Source organism: Ceratotherium simum, chromosome 14 (assembly GCF_057802395.1).
Source record: "Ceratotherium simum simum isolate JZ-2026a chromosome 14, ASM5780239v1, whole genome shotgun sequence".
In the NCBI taxonomy this organism is placed as follows: domain Eukaryota; kingdom Metazoa; phylum Chordata; class Mammalia; order Perissodactyla; family Rhinocerotidae; genus Ceratotherium; species Ceratotherium simum.
In genome coordinates, this window is record NC_141913.1 from 36,962,402 (window position 1) to 36,982,694 (window position 20,293).

The 20,293-nt window shown below is 47.0% G+C and overlaps 1 long non-coding RNA gene across 1 annotated transcript; it reads right to left on the bottom strand.

Annotated features, from left to right (window-relative positions):
• LOC147915302 (uncharacterized) lies at positions 1 to 19,471 on the bottom strand. The gene is made up of 3 exons (XR_015554321.1): positions 10,549 to 19,471; positions 5,479 to 5,559; positions 1 to 4,801 (listed from the first exon to the last, which is right to left on the bottom strand). It is a non-coding gene; the product is annotated as an uncharacterized LOC147915302 (long non-coding RNA).
• Between the last annotated feature and the right edge of the window lie 822 nt (positions 19,472 to 20,293).

Sequence of the window (20,293 nt, forward strand, 5' to 3'; positions counted from 1 at the left end):
TGATGGTTTTAGTGACTCACTCCTCCCCAGGGAGCAGCCTGTGGAGGAAATGGCTGAGGACTACGCGGGAAGAGCTCTGTATGGATGATCTCAGGAAGGTCCTGGTCTCCAGGAAGGAAAAACAGAAGGATTGAAATCACCACAGTTGGCAACAGGGCTGATCTCCAGAGCATCTGGGCGCCTGGTGAGCGGCATGAGGAAGGACGGTGAGAGGAAGGGGGCGTGTGCTCGGCTGCACTCAGGAGCCAGTTTTCCCAGCCATGGCTGGGACAAAGACAGAGCTGGACCCAATGGGCCTGTCTGCTTCTACGAGCACAAGATCATGTGACCACCTGGCCAGGAGTGATTAACCCCATCACATACCTAGGTGTCAGTACCTGGGGAAAGAATCATGTAGATTCCCCTTGCCCCAGACTAACATGTTTAAGGCCTTTCATTTTAGACTTCTTACCAAAAGAAAAGTCTGAGGCCTGATTTTCCTCTGTATCAAACCCCATCTTTGCAGAAAATAACACGTAAGGTAATGATACAAACAAGGAAACAATGCAGGCATTCAAACCCCTGCTCTCTTATTGCCAGAGCCCACCAAATCCCAGTCCCAGACCTGCAAAAGTTTTCTCTAAACACACATCTTGCCTCTCCGTGTTGGCACAGTCAGAAAAGAAGAACAACAATGCCGGCAGCATGGGGCTCGCTAGAGTCTCCTGGGCAGTCAGCTTCTGGCTTGAGAGACGAGAGTCCCAGGATGGAGTTCTTGGGCAGCAGAGCACTGTGGCTGGAATTTAAGGCTCTGTACATCTTTAGCAGGGCACGAGAGCATTAGTGGACACCTGGGGACAGACACTCTATAGTGCCTGGCACGAGTCCAGAAATTCATTCATTTCTTCCTGTGGTCATAACTGTCATTCATTCTGCCATTGCACTCTAGGCATGTGCCAACTGCCCTCTTGTGCCCCAGTGCTGGACTGGGCTCCAGGGTAGATTCAGAGGGTAACAAGACAGTCCTCGCCCATGAGTGGCTCCCCAGGCCAGAGGAAGCAGAAGCTTGAATAACTATGGTGGTGGCAATATGATGCAAAACAGGCCCCAGAGCTGTCCTGGTCACTGGGCTGGGCTGTGGGAACATGGAGCATTTCCCACTCTGCTGGAATATCTGCTCCCTCGCTTCCTTTAGGTCTCTGCTCAAATGCCTTTGTCGGGAGGCCTTCCCTGACCACACCCCATCATTCCCTGTCCCCTGCCTCTGCTTTATGTTTCTTCGGGGCCCTTATTACCACCTCCTGATCGTACATTTATTGACTGTCTTGCCCAGAATGTCAATTCCATGGGTGCAGTGACCTTGTCCTGCTCACTTGGGAGTTCTCAGCTCCTATTACAGGGCTTGGCACAGACACTGCTCAGTAAATATTTTTTGAAAGAAGGAAGAATGAGAGGGAGGGAGGGAAGATGCTGTGACTCATCAACTCTGGCAGGTCTGAGAAGGGCTTCCAGGTGGAGGTGGCCTAGGGCTGGGTCTTACTGCCCAAGTAGGAGTTCCCTGGGTGGAGAAGAAAGGGCAGGCAGTCAGGCAAAGGGAATGGTGCCTACAGAGCTATGGAGGCTGGAAGGCGCCATAGTCTAAGTGCTAAGAGCTTGGAGCAGAGCTGCAGGAGGGGAGGCCAGAGAGGTGGGTGAGACAGCTCCAAAGGGCCTTGAGGCCATAAAGGCGGTCAGGGCCTTGTCCTCGGGCTGTTGGGAATTGTCTAGAGCAGTTAAGCAGAGGACAGGGAAGGGAGGCTTGTTGGCAAGGAACTACTTGATTTAGCAGCTTTCAGACCCTGCCAGCAGAGCACGGAGGCACTTCTGAGAGGGTAGAGGGTCCTGAGCACAGAGGTGCAGCCCAGGTAGGGCTTGGGAGGCTTCGTGGAAGAGGCCCCCAGACCACACCAGCAGGAAGGTGAGCTGGGGCTCAGGTGGGCCCTGGTGCCTCTTGACCAGCAGGGGGAGGGAGCTGCTGAGGAAGGGGCCAGCGGCAAGCTCTCTGACAGCCACGTGCTCTTGCCACATCTGCCTCCCAGATGAACACACTAGCCTGGCACTGCCCAAATGGAGTTAGGCCAGTTATCCAGCCAGGAAACCCCTGTGTAGACAGAGCCACTCCCAGCGGCCCCCACCCCGCGCCTGGGGCAGCCTTGAGTGTTCCCTGCCCACCCTGCTTTCCTGGTGCCACCTCAAGGCCGGGGACTCACTCCAGACACAACTCACCCCCCATCTGGCTCCAGGACCCTCCTTGGCTTGGTCCCTAGCCAGGCCCTGCTCCCAGGCTCAGAGGGGGCTTGGAGTTTGGGTCTCGCAGAGCTAAGCAAGGCCTGGGGGAGAGGGAGTGCAGGGGCTGGGTCTCCTCCCATCTTTTGTAGTCCCCTTGGCTGTGTTGCCCTCTCCATCCCCTTCCTCCCACTCCTGCACAGGAGAGGAGGGCAAGATGCACGCAACACAGGGGGCTCACCCCGGGACTCACCCACAGGCCCACACCAGGCTCTGGAGGCCTTGTAGAGGGACACACACTCTGAAAATTAGCGAGTCCATAGACACCACCCACCCTACTTTTGAGGGTAGGGGAGACACATTATACTTATATATAGCACTGCTCCTTATAGCTCTAAAGTCACTTTTTGGTGCAAAAACATAAAAAATGTATTATGTATGACTTGGTATCACATATGATATATTTAGATAATTTTTCAGAAAAGAAAACCAACAAAACCTCTCTGGGAAAACGAAATTCCCTTTCCCCTAAATTTTCAAGTTATTTTCAGTGCGTTGCCCGAGGAGGTAGGGCCCCGCCCCCACCCCCACCCGCGGGAGCCGCCTCTGGGGAGAGGCGAGTGTGCAGCAGCTCGGGGTGCACACGCCCGACGGAGGGATGTCAAATTGATTAACTTCATCATGGTACTGAGCTCCCTAATGTTTTTCTTTGCAATGTCTCGGCTCTAAATGATCGTGACCCAAGGCAATTTACAGTTACTTCCATTTTTTTTAATGAAGTCTGATTTAATAGTAGGAATGGTTAATGGCCTCGTCTGTCACACATAATAAAACAGAGTCTAATTGTGTTTTAAAAAGGGCCTTTTGGTATGAACAGAAGCAACAACTTGATTGCATTGTGAGAGAGGGCTTTGGGGTGTGCTAAGATGGCTTTCCCAGGGGCGCCAGACACTTTCTCCCTGGGTCGCCATTTCACCCTCCCTCCTCTGCCCCATAGTCCTTTCTTCTAAAGGAATTTCCTAATTCCTCCAACAGGTTAAAACCCATGGCCCTCCTGCCGGCTTCCCCTGGATGCCCATCTGCAGGTTCCCAGGGCTTTACACGCCATTCCATAATTACAGTCCTCCAGGGTCTCCCACGGAAAGAAATGGCCTGACACCCATTTTACACCTGGGAAAACTGAGGCTGGCTGGCCCAACTTGCCCAGAGCCCCAGGGCAGTGAGTCAGTGGCCCTGTTAGGTACTGTTGCCAGCTCTATCCACTGATACTTCCCACCCAACCAGACACCCCACATGCACTCCTCCCCTGGGAACGGGGCCCCTGTGAACAAGGCCAGGTGTCTTGTCCCCTCAGAATCGTTGTGGTAGCCCACTGAATGCAAAACCCATGGGGAAACTGAGGCAAAGAGATGTGATTGACCCAAGAGCCCAGAGTTTATTCAAAGGGACCTGTGGTTGAATTTTGGATCTTTGAGCAAATAACACACTTGCCTTCTATAAAATATAAAAGGAAAGCCTTCTTTAGGAGAGCTTGGGAAACCCCAAAGAAGTCTGGCAGGGTCTGCCCTGCCGTCCCATCACTTGCCTGCTCTCCCGGGCCCTGGGTCCAGGGCCAGGGCTGACCCTGGGTGTCCCAGCATCCCTGAGCGAGCCCAGCCTGGAGCCTTGGCTGAGGTTTACCAGTTAGCCAGGGCAGGTATCATAGGGAAAGGCCTCTCCTTTGCATAGTGGGCCTCTCCCTGGGAGTAAGGGACAATGAAAAGGGTACTGGACTTGGTGTCATGAGGTCACTGGTTGGTTTGCCACCAACTAGCCACGTGACCTTGGCCCGCATTCCCCTCTCTGAGTGCCAGTTTCCTCGCTGTAAAACATGTCCTTGCTCTTCATGCCCACCCCTCCATACCCCCTGACTGTGGAGTCATCTCATCCATGCCCCTGCTGTCAGTGGGAGTTTTGCCATGGGTGGATAAGGGTGCCAGGGAGGCCCAGAGAGCCAGCCTGGAGTGAGACGAGATTCCTGTGGGAGAACCGCCCGAGGGGGTGGCTCGGCCTAGCTGAGGCATGCACCCTGGGATCTTGGGAAATGGGGCCTGCTGGTACACTCCCAGCCTTTGTCCTGTAGCCTCATTTAAGTGCCCAAGTGGAGGCCAAGGAGGAGCAAGGAGCGTGTGGGCTCTTGTTCAGTGTCTTTAGCTGGAGGGGTGGGCGCTGGGAGAAGCATCCAGGCAGGACTGCCACTTGTCCCCTGAGCTTGGCTGGGCAGCGGGCCTGAAGGCTGGTGCCAGAACTTGCAGATCATCTCTGGGGGCAGAGCCCACAGCTGCGCAGGCCCATCTGGCTTCTTTAATCAGGGGAAGGGGTCATGACGATAGGGAGCCTCCTAGCCCCTTGGTGCTAGGTCCAGGGAAAGAATGGACTTGGAGTTGGACAGGCCTGCCCAGCTGCCAATATGTGTGATTTGGATCCTGTCCTTGTGTGGAATGGACAGCCAGTGATCAGGACTTGGTGGGTGTGGGCAGACCACACAGGACCATCCTCACCCAAGCACATGGAGAGTCTGTAAAAAGCAGAAATCCCTATTAGCTTAGCCAGCAGTACAGAATACAATGAGGATAATGGGGAGGGAACATTGGCCCACTCTCTCTCTCTCTCTCCTCCTCTCTCCCTCTCTCTCTCTCACTCCAGTCTTCAATTTGTAAACGACAAAACAAAAGCAGGTACCAGGGATGGCTGTGGCAGTGGCTCTGCTGAAAAGAAAAATTCAAACGAGCCCTTGCAAAAAGAAAGCTTGATGACTCTCAGTGTTGCCAGAAATACCACTTCGACACAGAGACAATTCTCCTCAGGGCCGTGAGAAGGAAACCTCTCATCCTGATCGTCTCTGGCAGCCCTCTTGTAACTCTAAGTATGGCAGCCCTCTTGTAACTCTAAGTATGGGAGAGAACCTCAGAATGAATCTAGCAGCTCCCTCACTGCCCTTCTCAGCCAGCTCAGGCCTCATTAAATACACCTTCAATCTTCTTGTCCCTCGCTCCCTCTGTCACACCTCTCCAGCAAAACCCCAATGCTAGTTAAATCGACAGTCCATCCCCTCTGCTTCTGCACTTAGGCAAGGGAGTACAGCAGGAGAAAAGCACACAGCCAGGCTGCATCAGTTAGCACAGGGCAAGCTACAGTAACAAACAACCCCAGCTCTCAGGGGCTTCCCACTTCAAAGGCTCATTTTTCACTCACAGAGAACAGGTCCACTGCAAGTCTGTGTGGTCTTCCCCATCATCTTCACTCCAGCACCCAGGTTCATGGAGCAGCCTCTGTCTGGGATGTGGCCAGTTTGGGGACAGAGAGAAAAGAGAACATGGTGAACACCTTGTCTTTTAAAGCTTCTGCTTCGAAGTGACACACATCACTTCCCCTCATATTTTGCTGATCAGTGCAAGTCTTATGGCCAAGACTGATGTCATTAGGGCAGGAAAATAGAGTTCTCCCCCAGGGAGGGCTTGTGAATGTTTTTGCAAAATAATACAGTCTACCAAACAGGTTTATGGTCTCCCTAAAAAGGCGTGCCACTCACCTCTAGGCTCTTGAACGCCTCCAGCCGATCTCCATTTGCCTCATCCGTTCAATTCCCCACACTCCTAGATCACTAGTATATGGCTTTCCCAATCTTCTCAAATGTCCAACATCTCCTCCCCATTCCACTCTAGCTAATGAATGACTGTCCGTATTTCATGGAGGAAATAGAGGCAACCAGAAGAAACTTTCTAATGCTTTCGCCACCAAAGGGACTGACTTAGCTGCACCTGAGCCCATGTTCTCTTCTCTACTGTGTCTGAACTCTCCGTGCTCCTAGCCAAAGACCCTTCCATTGTGCACTCAATTTCATCCCCTTCATCTACTCCTACACATCACCTCTATCTCGCTGACATCCTCCATTTTCCCTTCTCTGCAGGATCACTATCCTTGGAATCAAACAGGTTGCCTCATCTCCCATCTTTAGAAACACTCACTTGATCCCATCTCCCTCTCCAGCTCTCACCTCATTTCTCTGCTCCTGTTTATGCAAAACTCCTCCAAAAATGTTGTCTCTGTGCTCTGTCTCCAATTCCTCAACTTCCCTTCTCTCTTGGACCACTCCACTTGGGATTTTTGTCCACCACCCACAGAAACTGATCTTCCTAGACACAAGTGATCTCCACATTGTTAATCCACTGGTCAATGGTTCTCTCCTTTCTAACCCAACAGCAGCGTTTGACACACACAGTCACTCTGTCTTCTTTGAAACTTGGTCTCAGGGACAACACTATCCCTTTGTTCTCCTCCTATTTCACTGGTCACTCCTGCTCAATCTCCTTGCTAGTTTCACCTTTCCAACTCTTAAACTTTGGAGAATCCTGGGCTTAATCCTTATACCTCCTTTTTATCCATACTCACTTCCTAGGTGGGCTCATGAGTCACACGCACTGTGTACCACCTACATCCTGATGTCTCCACACTTGCATCTCTAGCTCCGTCATCTCCCCTAAACCTCAGATTTGTATATCCAGCTGACTGATTAACAGCTCCACTCAGACAAATTAAGTCTGTCCAAAACTAAATTCTTGATTTTAACTCCCAAACCTGTTACCCGCCCCCCTCAGTCTTCTGTCTCAGTTATTGGCGACTCCATCCTTCAAGTCACTCAGGACAAAAACTATGAGTATTCCTTGACTCCATATCCACTTCACCAGCAAAGTCTGTTTGCCCCACCTTCAAACTATATCCAGAATCTGACTGCTTCTCACCACTTCTGCTACCATACTGGTCCAAGACATCCATCCTTTCTCACCTGGACTGTTATTGCAAGAGCCCTTTAACTGGGCTCCTTGCTTCTGCCCGTGCCCTCCTCCAGGATGGGTGATTCTTTAAGACTAATTTAAATCAAGGCACTCATCTTCTCAAAATCCTCCAAGGGTTTCCATTGCAAAGTAAAATCCAGTGGACTTATCACGGCCTATGTGGTCTGACCGATGGCTACTACCTCTCAGTCCTCATCTCCCACCACGTCTGCACCTCAGCCATCCTGACATCCCCAAACTCACTAAGCAACCTCCATGTCAGGCCTTTGTACTTGCTCTCTTCTCAGCCTGGAATGTTCTTCTCCCAGATATCCACATGGCTTGCTTCTACAAGTCTCTGCTCCAATGTCAGTTTATCAGAGAGATCATCCCTAACCATTCTGTACAAAATAGACTCCTCATAATTTCTGTCACTTTATACTCCCTTGCCCAGCTTGATTTATTTCCATATCATTTATCACCATGTGCCCCTTTTTTTGGTCTCTCTCCCCAAAATAGAATGTAAATGCCAAGAGAAGCGATTTTATTTGTTTTGATCATTGATGTAGCTCCAGCCCCTAGAGCAGTGCCTGGCATGAAGTAGGCACCTAACAATATTTTTTGAATGAATGAATGAATGGGGGAGATAGCAGACCACAGAGACAGGAAGTAACTCGCTCCCTTGCAACAAAGGGCCTAGGCGATTTTGAGACTTCTATTTTGTGAGACATTAAGCTTCTTCATTGCTTAGGCTATTTTAAATTGGGTTTCTGTTCTTTTCTACAGCATCCTAACTGAATCACTTCCATTTAGGCCACTGGGCAGGGAGCAAGAGTGCACAGGCCCTACCAGGAGAGTGCTGCCAGCAGCCAAGCTGAGTAGAAGTCCACCTGTGGCAGCATGGGGTCAAGGAGTTGCCACTTCTGATGTGGCTTCCTGGGCCTCTCCCCCAGGTTGACATCTACTGTGGCGGGACAGCGCCTCAGAATTCACCATCCCACTAACAGTGCATCACAAGGAGCTCGGAGAGGGGGAAAATGTCACAACAGAACTCTGGTACTTTCCCCCTGAACCCCTAAGAGCAGCCACCTCAGCCCTGGGCCATTCTATTGTAGGGATAGGTCAGTGCTAGCCTCCCTCTGGACAGAGATGGAGAAAGGACCAAGTAATAGCAGGCCATTGCTATGAGCTAAACATACAACATGCATTTTACCATTTAATCCTCACCTAGAAGACGGTCTGGCATAGAGCACATGTTATCTCCTAACATCTCTCTCTTTTCCGCCATTGTTAAAGTCCTCTTAAACTCACTTTGATCAGGCTTTCACCCCTGTTGCTCCACCCAATAAGCTCCTGTCATGTCATCAATGACCTCTAGGATGCTAAACCCAGTGATGACTTCTCAGTCCTCATCTAACTTGACTGATCAGCATCAGCAGTATTTGACAGGTCGACCATTCCCCCAAACACCACACTCATCTGGTTTTCCTTCTTCCTCTCTGGCAGCTCCCCCTCAGTCTCCTTTGTTGGTTCCTCCTCACTTTCCCAGCCTCTTGCTATAGGAGTGCCCAGCATCTCAGTCCTTGTACCTCTCTTTCTCTGTCCCTAACCCCTTCCTTGGAGATCTCATCCATCCCATGACTTTATATTTACCCACTGCTGTGGACTGGTTGTCTGTGTCCCCCCAAATTCATAACCTGAAGCTCTAATCCCAGTGTGATGGTATCTGGAGGTGGGGACTTCTAGCCTCCAAAACTGTGAGAAATAAATTTCTGTTGTTTAAGCCACCTAGACTATGGTGTATATGCATATACATATATATGGTATATATGGTACTACAGCAGCCCAAGCTGACTAAGACACTCACATACTTTACCAATTCCAGTGTTCTTCACCTCTTTCTACCTGGTATCATTTCCATTCTGGTATTATCTCCTTTTAGCCTGAAGAACTTCCTTGAGCATTTATCTTTGGTATGCTGGTTTAGCAGTTTAACTATGTGTGCTTAGTACTGGTTTTCTTTGTATTTATCCCACTTAGGATTCACTGATATTCTTGGATCTGTGCATTGCTGTTTTTGAGGAAACTTGAAAAACGTTGGCTAATATTTCTTCAAATATTTTCCTGCCCTATTCTTTCTCCTCTCCTGGAATCCCAACTACATAGAAGTCACATCTTTTAACACAGGTCATTGAGGCTTTATTCATTTTTTTCAATATCTTTTTCTCTGGGTGATTCATATGGAAGATGTCCTGTCTTCAAGTTCACTGATCCATTCTTTTGGTTATAGTCAATCTTCTGAATTTTTTATTGCATATATTGTATAGTCCAGTTCTAGGGTTTCCATTTGGTTCTTTTTTATAGTTTTCATATTTCTCCTGAAATTTCCTATTTCTTTATCAATTAATCCATTATTCCTATTGATTCTTCAGAAGACTTAAATTTATTTTAGACTGCTTGTCTGCTGATTCCAACATTTGTGTTTTTTGTGTGTCTGCTTCTGTTGACTGATTTTTCTTTGATTATTGGTCACATCTTCCTGTTTCTTTGAATTTCTTGTAATTTCAGATTGTGAGTTGGACCTTATGAATGATTTATTATAGAGACTCTAGATTCTGTTATCATCCTCTGAAGAGTATTGTATGTTGTTCTAATGAGCTGCTAAATTACTGGCAGATCACTTTAATCCTGAGATGGTTTAATTTTAGGTCCTGTTATGGTAGGTCTATTCCAGTTTTGTCCTTAGTTGTAGGGTGAATCCCTTAGTCCTAGGATATATCTTTTCTCCTCAAGTGTGGGCTTTCTGGAGTTTCATGGAAAGTCTGAGATCAAGTCCCTCTAACTTGGAAGGACTTGAACTGCAGTAGGAAGCTGAAATCTCTGATTGGTTCTTTCAGCCTCCCAGCTGTTGCTCTCCTCAAGGTACCTTGGAGTTTTGACCCCCACATGCACAGTTAAGGAGTCAAGCATGGATTGAAGAAGAGTTTATACACAGATTTGGGGCTCCCTTCTCTAGGACACCTTCTTTGCTCCTTAATTTCCAGCTTCTCTAGAAATCTCAGCCCAAAAAGACTGCTACTTTCTGGTTAGATTCTTTTCACTGTATATTGCATAGGCCGGTGAGTACCCTCAGGGAAAAATGTAGATCTCGTCCAGTGTGGTTCCCTTTTCTCAATGGTTGAATCTCCTCCAGTATCTGTTTGCTTTAGGTCAGTCTCCCATGTCTCCAGAGTTATAATTACCAGCACAAGATACAAGTTACTCTGTGATTACCAGAGTCTGGAGGTTCAGTCTTGGCTTTAGATACTCTCTATAATCTGACAACTTCGAAATTTATATCTATAGCTCTAATCTCTCCTTAATATCCAGACTTGTATATCCAATAGCTTCTAGAATGTCAAATAGACATTTCAAACTACACATGAACAGAAGTAATCCTTTGATCATTTCCCTCCTAAAATTACTCCACCTACAGTCTTCTGTACTGTACCTCCATCCTCCACAGCAAACTTGGGAGACATCCTTGGCTCCTCCTTTTTCCTCACATTTCACGTCCAATCCATCAGCAACTTCTTAAATATATATCAAGAATGAAATGATACATCTGAGACTTGCATAAAAATAAAATGATAGGGGAAATTAGGTAGGGGTATAAATGAAACAAGATCAGCCATCATATAATAATTGTTGCAGCTGGGTGATGGGTATATGGTTATTTGTTATTATTCTGTTCTCTCTGTTTTTATAAATGTTTGAAATAATGTATGTATAATCAAACCACTTCTCACCACCTCCATCATTACTGCCCTGGTCCAAGTCACCACCATCTCTTGCCTGAATTATTTTACATAGCTTGCATCCTTGCCTCTGTACAGATATGCCACTCTCAGCTCAAAACCCATTAGTGGCTTTCCAACCTATTTACTTAAAAAACAAAGACCTTGTTATAGTCTAAAAAGCTCATTGTTACCTCTCTGTCTTCATCTTACTGACTTCTCTACTCTCTTGCTCATAATTATTTTTATAATGTCCCCAAGTTTTGGGTTTTTCTGATGTTTCATCATGATTAGATTACAGATTATGTATTTTGGCAGAAAACTACTCAAGCGACTGATCCCCTTGTTAAGGAGGTTTCCATCATGTCTCTCCACTGTAAAGATACCATTTTCCCCTTTGTAATTGATAAATCTGTACAAATATCCCAATCCCAAGTTAACTTTCACCCAATGGTTTTAGTGCCCATTGATGATCCCTGCGTGAATTAGTCATTGCTCTGGTGGTTACATGATGGTGATTTTCCACACTTATTGGTTGGTATTATCTGTAAGCAATGCTCTTCCCTCTCCAGGGGGAGACAATTCTAGGGGCTGAGGTTAGTGTCCGCTTCTCTGAGATCTGAGGTGATGAGTTTTGGGCAGAGACTGAAATAATGTGAGAGAAGTGAACTAGCAAACACTAAGAACAAAGAAGAACATGGTAGGCAGAGGAACGGGCAAATGTGAACACTTGGAGATGGGACAAGAAGAATGAGAGGGCCAGGAAGACTCAAGTGAACTGGAGGAGAGAGGTGGGAGGTAGAGTCGGAGAGGCAGCAGGGCCAGATCAGGAGCATCTTCTGGACCACGCTCCAGCAGTTTGGATTCTAAGAACAATGGGAAAGCAGTGACGGTCTTGAGCACAAGAGTAACATAATCTGATTTATCTTTTTAAATGATCAAATCCTCTTACCATTTTTTACCTTTCAGATTGAAAACCTTAAACAGGTTTGAAAATACATTGGGTTGATGAAGGTATGTGGCAAAAGAGGCATCACCATTCCTAACTAGTGGTAGTATACACTGACAGAAATTTTATGGAAGGTAACTGTAATAACTCAAAATTGCAAATGTAATTTGACCCAGCAATTCTACCACTGAGAATTTATCCTACAGATGTACTTCCATATGTGCAAAATGATGTAAGTACAATGTTACCCACTGCAACATTGTTTATAATAGTAAAACACTGGCAACAATCTAAATGCCCACCAGCAGAGGACTAATTAAATACATTACAGCATATCCATACAGTAGAATATTATGCAGTTGAAAAAAAGAGAGTATTCCTCACTTATTAATATGAAACGATTTCCAGGAAATAATAAGTGACAAGAATAAGTTATGGAATAGTGAATCTAGTATATTTCCATTTAAGGTGGGATAAATATATTTAGAATTGCTTATATAGTCATGAAGTGTATCTTGGAATGACATAAAAGAAACTGGTAACATTGATTGCCTCTGAGGAGGAAGAGAGAGACTTCAATGTCCACCTTCTTAGACTTTTTCAATTTTATACCACATCAATCTATTTCATATTAAAAAATAAAATGAAAATGAAAAGACCACTTTGGCTTCTATGTGGAAAAGAGCAGAAACTGAGAGACCAATTGGGGGACCCATGTGATCGTTCACAGAGAGCTGGTGGGGGCTAAGCCTAGGTGGTGGTGGGAGAGGTGGTACGTCCCTTACGGCCAGTTGAGCCCCTCTGCTCCAGCATCTCTGTATGTTACTGTCTCTCACAGCATGTTTCTGAAGAAGAAATCACCCCAGTAAAATCCCTTTCTCAGGTCCAGAGAGGAGAAGGGCCTTGCCAAGACCACATAGCTAGTTGGTGACGAGTGGGTATGAGATCTTAGGTCTCCTAAGTCCCGATCTTGTGCTGACTCATTTCTAATTATTATAGTCGTGAAACCAAATCTCACCTGCCTCCTCTCCCACTCCCCAAGCCTCCACCTCTCCCACCGGCCCTCCTGTTAACCCACAGGCGCCAGCAGCACTGGTTCTGTGGCCTCTGGGGTATTCTCTCTTTAGCCTTCCTTTTTGCCTGCTACCCACCCCTGCCTTGGAATTCAGTTATCCCATTGTTCCGACTCTCCCTGAGAGCCCCCCTACACACACGGACACACATGTGCACACACACACACCACAGTGTCTCCACCCAAATGACCTCCCAGGGTGACCCTTCAGACCTCTAGCCTCTCTCTCATACACCTATCAACATCCTCTTCCACCCATCAGGCTCAAAACTTGCCCATGCTACATCCCCATCCCCTTGAGTCTTTTTTGCTCACTGACCTAATTAATAACAATTCTACCTTCCACTGGTACCAGGGTGTTTGTTTCATCACTGCCCTGGGTGAGAAGCATAAGGGCCAGGCATTTGAAGCTGCTTCCTGTCAGATCCACTGAGCATAGGTGCTAGGGTACTCCCTACCAACCACCACTGCCCCTCCAGATGCCCAGAATGGGACCCAGGTCTCCAAACACTCTGCTGGCTCTATGCTTCCCATTCTACTCATTCTTACTCTAACATTCAAACTAGGAAGTCAATGGATTAATTCTGCCCCGGGCCATAAATATCTCCATGTGAACCAGAGACTTTGGGAGCCAGTAATGAGAACAACTAATTTTGGGAATGACAGTCACTTGGCAGGCAGACTGGAGTGTTTTCCTGGGACATGCCTTCACCAAATTCCAAGGATATTGAACAACATCTCTCCATTCTTTTCCTGGAACTTTGCTGGGCAAGAGGGGTCTTGTGGCTTAGGTAAGATTTTGTACTCGAGGGCCTTCCTAGATAGACTCTATCTTGCTCATGCATGGACAACAATTTGAGTCCACAACACTGCACACAACTATGAAGAAAAGTAGGGTGGACAGGCTTCAGTGTAGGCAAATAAGAAGCCACACACCTCATGGTGGAAATAACTCCCCATGTGCTCACAGGGGCGTGGGCACTGGGCCCCAATGCCACCTTCCCGTGTTCAGTGCTTTATACAGGGTGGCCAAAGTAACACAGGCAACTATACACAATAAATGCTTTATTCAGAATTCAACAGAGGAAATGTTCAATGACATTCCATCACACTTTTATGTGCTGTCCCTCATTAGCAATGCATAGTTCAATATGCTGTGCAAAATCACAACTAACACGGTGCACTAATGCGATATCCCCATCCATCCCTCACAGTGTGTCTGTGATACTTGCCTCAGATGATTTGTATCTCTGATTTTCACTGAATAAATCTATGGCTACAGCATAACCCCAGAAAAGGTAATCTCAAGAGGGCTCAATCTGGAAAAGTAAATGAATGAATGAACAAATGAATGAATGAATGAATAACATTATCTACATTTTCAAACTTTATGACCCCTCTCTAGTTTGTGAAGGATTTTTGCAATCATTGTCTGTTACTTCTGGCGTTCCTCTCCTATCAGCCACAGCCCAGGAAGAGAACCCAAGATTCCCCATAGAGAGTGCCTTGAAGACATCAGCTCAAAGGGCTGCTCTGTCCAAAAGACTAGACACCACTGCTTCTTCTTCCTCTGTACAAAACCATGTCCACCGTCCACTCCAAACCTGGAGGCTATTCTGATCACCACCTAGCCTGACCCCCCCAAGAGAGATGAAACCACAGAGCAGGAGAAGGCTCAGTGGAGCAGTGGTCAAGACTAAGGAGATGGGGGAAGGAGTTGCTACAGAAGGACAGCTGGGAAATCTCAGCTTCTGATCCTACTTCTTTCCCATGGCAAACAGGAACCCAACCACCAAGATGGTAGTGAAGGGGCTAAGCAGAGCCAGGCAGCTTCTGATTCAAATCCCAGGTCTACCACTTAAAACCAGGTGACCTTGGGCAAGTTACTCAATCTGGCTGGGCTTGTTTCCTTGCCAGAAAACAAGGACAACTATGAGTGCTTCAATCACCCTTTGCATTTGAGTGCACAGCTCTATAGAGATGCAAACTAGAAGCAGAACCTCTGCCCCCGTGGAGCATAGGAAGTGTGACTATAAAATAACGTAAATGTTCCTAGATCAATGGATCTGTTATATTCCAATGAGAGATGCCCTTCAAAGTGGAGAGAGGCAATGTGGTATCAGGGTTAAGAGCTCAAGCTTTGCCCCCAAAGAGCCTGGGTTCAAATTCCCACTCCACCACTCACCAGCTGAGTGACCCAGGCAAGACACTTAATCTGCGTGTGCTTCAGTTCCCCCATGTGTGAAATGGGAATATTACTGGGAGAGTTGTAAAGATTAAGGGAGATAACATATGTAACACCCTTAGCATTGTGCCTGGCACACTGGCTACACCTAGGACTATCTATGCACCTCAGTGATCCGGGCTTTGCGTGAAATATTTCTGGCCTTCTCTTTAAGAATTGGTATCAGAGTTAGTTGAACCACAAAGAAAAGCAGTCTTGTTGCTTCACTTCCACCTTTATTGCTAACACTGAACAGCACCTTATATGGAAATCAACCAAGTAATTGGTGGCTGTTTCCAACACTCTGCCCACTGACCTAGCCTGTAGTAAAGAACTACTTTAGGTGATTTTTTTTTTTTTTTTTTTTTGTGAGGAAGATTAGCCTTGAGCTAACATCCATGCCAATCCTCCTCTTTTTGCCGAGGAAGACCGGCCCTGGGCTAACATCCATGCCCATCTTCCTCTACTTTACATGGGACGCCGCCACAGCATGGCTTGACCAGCGGTGCGTTGGTGTGTGCCCGGGATCCAAACCTGCGAACCCCGGGCCGCCGCAGCGGAGCACACGCACTTAACCGCTTGCACCACCTGCCGGCCCCAAGAACTACTTTAGGTGTTGAAGGCAGAGCTCAACGAAGAATTCTCCGTAGCGTTCTCAATAATAGCATCATGGGAACAAGGACTGTCTGGCATCCCTGTGGGAGATGGTGGTCAGTGGGATGGAGAAGCTCTGCACTATTATGGAAACAGGTGGTCTCTATACTTAAGCACTCTAGTTTCTCTAGTACCCACCCCCCCCTCAACTCTTCCTCTTTATTCAGTTCCCTAAAGCATATGGTAGATGTCAGTTGGTGGTAAAGGATGTCACAGTTTTGCAGGCCAGAAGCAGACAGGGTCAGTGTGAGGGGTGGGTGACATTGTATTTTCGTCTAATCTGGAAACTGAACCAGGAAGAGGTTAAGGAAACCCTCAGGGGATTGTAAAGTAGACTAGCTGGTCTAGAAATGTGCACTCATGAAGAACAGCCCACCCCTGACCTCCCTTCCCAGGCGGCTAAAGAGTACCCAGAACCAGAAAGACAATTAAGCACTCTTGAGTCTGTGCCAGGTCTCCCAGACTCCTCTTCCCTCCAGGTCAGAGCTCAAGAACGGGGCAGTGGCTCCAATCTTTTAAGAGCTTTGTTGGATGACATCCAATGCTCAGCCTGTCTGTCTGTAATTCTCTTTAAATCTTCTCAGGTTTCCCCATACTGAGCACTCCCCTGCTCCTCTCCTTGCCTGATGATTAAGCATTTACAGAGATGTCATTTTTTTCCCACCACGTACCTGTTATTTGGGTGGAGATTTCTTTTAAACTCCCTAACCCAAAAGAAAAAACTACTTCCTTTTGACTCATGGTCTGAGACATAGTTGGATATGGAGTGGAGTGGACTTGTTGCAGAAACTTTTTAAGGAGAGGGCTGAGTATAATTTAAATGCATAATAGATTTCTATCCCATTTGCCAAAAGCTATCCTAAAGAGGGCTGAAATCGTCCGTTCAATGCTGATAATTATATAGTGCAAACACGTACCCCTGCAGACAAGAAGTCAGAGGGCTCCTGCCATCTTGGCTGCCTAGACCAGTTCATCTGAACACAGTCAGAGAGGAGCCACTGGAAAATACCACAGCCAGGCAAACAGCACCTGTGGAATGGCTTCTCATCCTCGAAAGAAGTTACCTGACCCAGGAATACTAAGAACCAAATGCCAAATTTTACACATACGAAAATAAACTAAGTGGCCACCAATCAAGGCATTGTTCTATTCCAGAACCTCCTGGGCTTTTTCCTTGCCCACTGCTCCCTCTTCTTACCACTCACGCTCTGCATCCCCCTTCCTCCATGCTCACCATTCCCACTGTGCCTCTGCTCAAGTTATGTTCTCAAAGTCAAATGCTACCTACCCTCCCTGCCCACCTTGGCCCCCCCTAATTCCTCCCCTTGGGACCCTGTGCCACAGACTGTGCTTTCGATCTTCCGATTCTACACTGCCTTATAAGCTGAATTGGTTACATCCAGGACAGCATATCAAGGTCCTCCCAAATAGGTAGTGTCTCTCCCGCAGTACCCACAGTGCTAGGCACCAAATCAGTCTTTAAAAGACTAGTTGATCAATCAACATAGTCGATTTAGAAATGGAAGAAAAATAGCCCCATATAAGGGCAAGAGCAGCCATGGCTGAACCTTCACACTCTTGCACCATCTTCTGGATTCAGCATCATCTTCCCTGCACATGATTTTAGGGATGCAAATCATGGTTTTCCCATGCCAAGACAACTTCTGTGCCTGCCTTGTTCTCTAAAGACAGTCACTATTGACTTTGAGGATCTTCTGTTGGAACGAGCTCTACCATCCCCCAAATGCCATAGAGTGTTCCTTAGGACCACACTGCTGTATCTACAGATTCAACTGAGGCCAGTCTAACCTCTAGCCCCCAGCTCTGAATGTGCAATAAAGAAGGTAAGAACTAGTTGCTGTCTACTTGGCTTCCAGGGACAGGGTGAGAACCACAGAGCTTACGGCCTCCCACATTGGAAGGCCTACACTACTATGGAAGAAGCTACCTCTGAAATCCACAGAAGTGCTTCAGCGCCCTTAAGGGACCACTTTACTTCTATGAGCTGGATTGGGTTGGCTCCTAATCTGACCTCTTCCCCTGCTCTCACCCCAAACACACACATTTTAAGGCTTGCCAAACCTGTGATCACAAAAGAGAAAATGAGAGCAACTGATCAAGATGGGACCCTGTGGAAGGCAATAAAAGAGAGGGGGTAGGGGGCGGGGGAGGCTGAGGAGAAGCATACCGAGCATTTCAAGGAAAACAACTTAAAAATTCATGAGCTCTCAGGGAAGGAAGGCATCACAAGAGAATCAATCAGGCTAAGTTTTCTGAGCACCTGTCAGTCGATCAAGAAACATTTATTGCACACCTGCTATGCATAAGGCACTGCTGGAAAGGCACATGAAGATGTAACATATATAAAAAAGAAATGTTTGGGGAAAACCGATTTTAGCCTCTGACATCAAGGAGCTTATAACCTAAGTGGTGCTAATTGAATCGAAACCACTCTTCCTGAAGGCCCCCTAGACTTACAACTTGCTGTCAAAGTTTCTTTCGTGAAGGCCATGTCCCCGTCTCCCAGTGCTCCCAAAGTTTTGTGCATGTATCTCATGAGCATCCACGTGCTGCTGCCGGTTATTGCTTTGGGGGAAGGTAATTTTCAATAGCAGTAGTTAGGGAAGAGTTGGCAGAGGAGATCGAATTTAAACTGGGTCTTGAAGAATGGATAAATTTGGAAGTGCAGAGCTAAGGCCGAAGAGCTTTCCAAGGCAGAAGGGAGCTCACGACTTAGCAAGAAAGTTAGGCGTACATAGGCCTAATTATAATATGATGAATCTTTCTCACCAGTATAAACGAGTTACGAAAGGAGTGCTGAGATGGGTCAATGAAGTCTGGGAAGAATAAAGAAAGGTCTGTGGTGGAGGTGCTATCTGAACTGGGCTTTGAGGAACGACTAGTGTTATATCAGGCTGTCAAGAGAAAGACATTCAAATTTCTAGGACCAGAAGAGGCAAACTGAAGCCAGAGAGAGCAAGTCCAGGGCAAGAATGTCTACATTGGGCCAATACTTTGATAATATTTAAGATTCCCTTTTCTTTGTACATGTCTCCCTGCCCCCCTGCAGTCTTTCCATGAAGCTTAATAATGGCAGGAAAGGAAAGGATGTGTACTAAAGTAATAACACAGTTACCACTCAGCTGTGACCTTCAGAGTATTTTATTGTTTTATTATTCTTTGGCATCTCTAGGAAGATGACAAGGAGTCTTGATAGTCAGGTTTTATTGAGAATGAAAAGGGAGTTCTAAATTCTAAGAGCTCCATTCACATATCAAAAGCAAAGCTTAGACAATTGAAGTTGGAGTTTTACTCTAAGCTATAGACAGAGGGAACTTGGGATGTGATGTAAGGAGAGTCCTTTCATTAGGGAGGAAGTGGAATGACTTGCAGGGCAGGGAGAGAGAAAGATTTAGAAAGGAAGAGTAGGTTGTGAAGGAGTAAGAACACCTGTGACTGCACCTCCTTCCTCTCAGGGTCAAACTTGTGTGTGGGGGTGGGGGATGGAAGGTGAGCCAAAAATTGCATGATGGGTTAGTGGCCTACTTTCCTAGGCATAGCCTGGGGAAGGCTGCAAGACACTCAGAGGCAAACCCAATAAGGCATGGAGGTACCAGCTCAGCATTGGTAGACCAAACTGTCTAGCTAGTCTGAGAAAACACTGCTGGCTTCCCAAAGCTTGAGCAAGATGTTCAGGACATCCCAAGGGAGGAGGTTCCAACAAACTTCTTTGCAACCCTCCCCCACCCGCCCACCCAAAGCCAAGCAGATAAACAGTCCCAAAGTTGGAAACAGAGTCTGTTGAAAGTGGCGACTTTGAGACCAAAGGCAATGGCAGAGTTGTGGTCAGCAGCAAGACATGCCAGCATGTGATCAAAAGCCAAGGAGCCACTTACATCAACCAGCAGGTTCAGTGAGGACAGCGACCAATGAACAGAGACAGCAACATGGAACACCAGCAGCAGGACTGTCCAAGGACCTGCGCATACGCATGAGAGACCCTCTTCCCCTGTCACTCAGAGATGACCTCTATTTCCCCATGCACTAGGTGCCATCTTCGGGAGGAAAATAGGAAGAGGCTTTGAAAAGCTCAGCATTTATACCAAGAGGCAATCTGAAGCCTGAGACAGACTGTTGGAATAAGAGAATGAGTTATCTTTGATTGGCAAGTTCAAGGCCATCCAACCTCTTCTCCCACTCTCCTAAATAAAGCCAGATGGGGTTCATGAGGGATTTTAAAGTAATGATATGAAATGAAGAAACTGCAACTTTCTTTTGCATGGTCTGAATTTCAATGTGTGGGAGGTGGGAAAAGGGAAGGACATTGAAGGGGCCAGGTCTGAAAGCCCACAGGGAATGTGGTCTAGAGCAGTGGTTTGCTGGCTGACAATCACTTTGGGCTTTCTAAAAATGCAGATCCTGGTGCTCCAATTCCAGACCTGCTAAATCAGAATCCCTTAAGGGGGTCAGGGAAGCTGCATTTTAAAAGCTTTCCTTGTGACGCCAATTTGGAAACAACATCGAAGCTCAGATACGAGGATTAGCCTTGGAGAGACATCT